Source organism: Amphimedon queenslandica, unplaced genomic scaffold, assembly GCF_000090795.2.
Source record: "Amphimedon queenslandica unplaced genomic scaffold, v1.1 AMPQUscaffold_12693, whole genome shotgun sequence".
NCBI lineage: Eukaryota > Metazoa > Porifera > Demospongiae > Haplosclerida > Niphatidae > Amphimedon > Amphimedon queenslandica.
Genome location: NW_003547071.1, coordinates 30,568 through 33,110, shown reverse-complemented (window position 1 = coordinate 33,110; position 2,543 = coordinate 30,568).

The following is a 2,543-nucleotide window of genomic DNA, read 5'->3' as shown; positions in this document are numbered from 1 at the left end:
TCATTACCTTCACCGTCATTATGGTTGGCAACTTCATCTATTGCAATATCATATACACTTCCATCTATTACTCTCAATCCTTCTCCATTACCTCCTTGACCTCTACCCTCTCTTAAATCACGATCACGATCACCGTCACCCCCTCCTCCTCCTCCACCTCCTCCTCCACCATCTTCTTCATCACCTCTTCCCTCTTCATTAGGATGAGGTGCCCATTGTCCATTTATTCTTCCATGCCTCACTGTGAATTTGAATAAAACATTACTGCATTGCGTTAATAAAATTAATTACCTCCTAGTAGAATGGCTGCAATTATAACAACAATCAATATTATTGCACCAATAAGAACAATGACGATGAATCCAACTACAATAAGATGAAGAATAGAATTAATAAGCAATAAAAATATATGTCATAATCATAATTGGGGTGAGTGACACTCTATGTTTGTACAGTGTACATGTACATGTAAGTCAACTATTAATTTTTGAAATTTTTATTAGAAATTTGTAAAATCTGCTCAAAGCATACACATATGCACACAACATAAGAATGTTAATATTATTATCATTGCTTTGTTAACTTACCAGGCACATTCTTCTTAGGTTTATTAGTTGGTGTATCATCACTTGGATCATGGCTCATCGTACAAGTTACAGAGAAGTTCATTGCAGTATGATTACTATCAAATGACCTTCCATCACTCAGTAATGGATACACAAATACATTAAAGGTCCCATTAGGTAAGCGAGTACTGCTATTAGCTATAGCATAATGGTGCAAAGAATCCCTTAGGATAGGTTGCTTGAAGAACACTGTCCCATTGAGATATAGCACCTGTACCATAACACCAGTAACTCCATTTAAGAGAGTAGCATTAATGGAGTAGTATCCATTATGTGTCACTCTAGGCCATATCCTGATATTGGATATACGGCTAGTATCTACACAAGGAAATGAATTGATATTCATAATACACCTACTCATCAGCAGATAAACACACACTACACACATTATATGCAATCCATGCACATGTGTGTCACATGATTGTACAAATAAGGAATGGCATTTACCATAGGGCAATAACATAACCACACAAACAGGCCAATTGTCACATTCATTATCTGAGTATGGCATCACATGACACTAGTGGCTATGACACACATACAGAGTTCACTAGGTCAATCAGTGATGATCGACCTTTTATCATAATATATTACATGAAAGGAGTGTGTACATACACATATGCTTACCAACTATTACTTCCTTCTTTGTTGTCTTCAATTCAATAACAATAACACACTGTTGTTGATCCATCAACAAATCAAGAAGAAAAGAAAAAGACTTGTTTAAGTATAAAACCGTATGTCCACCTTCCAAACAGCTGGATTCCACATTCAAGTAGTCCAGATATAACAGGGAACAGCTTTTATTGACCTTAATTTTGATAAAATATAAATCATAAGTTACAGTATACAACGTACTGTAATTATATAAAATAAAACTTTAACCGTATCATTTACATATTTAACCGCAGTACTTTCTATGTTGAAATCAGCTGTCACTGTGGATTTAAAATGGTTAAACTATTGTCATTGTAATTTTTATAAAACTTACTATTGACATCAAAATTGAGATCATATGTCAAAGGATTGCTATCCCCTGCCTTGTTAGTGGCAACAGTAGTGAGTTGATACTCATTCCTTGGGTTAAACAGGGAGCCATTGATGGAGTGAGGTAGAGTCAGACCATCCTCTTTATAGATTGTGACGTTTGAGGAGTTCTTTACTTCAACTGTAAGTGTCGCATCTTTATCAATATTACCTGTGATCACAACTTCACTACACATAACCTTTATCAATATATCATTGTTTGTGATATTAGGACGACCTAAAATATAGAATAAAAACTTAATATCTTAGTTGTCTAAAGCATTAAATTTAATTAGTGCATTGTAATGAAAACAAAAACAATAATCATACCTTTGACATAAAAGTAAGCAGGAACAAAGCATTCATAGTGGTCTGTACAAAATATGCATACATCTATCCTGGTTCCATTTACTGAATGTTCCACTCCATTGATAGTGTAAATGAGATGTTCTCGCCCGTCAGTACCATGATATATTATCAGATTGGTACAAGGGCTAGATAGCTTATAGTCATTAACGAATATTATTGGACCAGTACAACCATCAGGCAAAGGAACAGTGGCATTAGCTGATATGTTACCCCCAACATAGCCGGTTGTTGTCTTTGGGCCAATGGTGTTTGCACTTTCTAGCAGCCGCCGAGTTAAAATGAAATCCGATAACTTTTCTGTCAAATTGATACGGCAGTTGGTACTGGATCTACCTGACAGCAGAGTGGAGAAGACTAATACCAAAGATAGGAGGGCCGACAGAAAAGACATGTTTGAAATCCTTCATCATACATAGCCTCCAGGAGAGACTCCTCTTTTATAAGCGAACCGACGTTTTCAATTGAATCAATTCACTTTCCGTACCCACAGTTTCCACACCTACACGTACCTGTATTTTAATT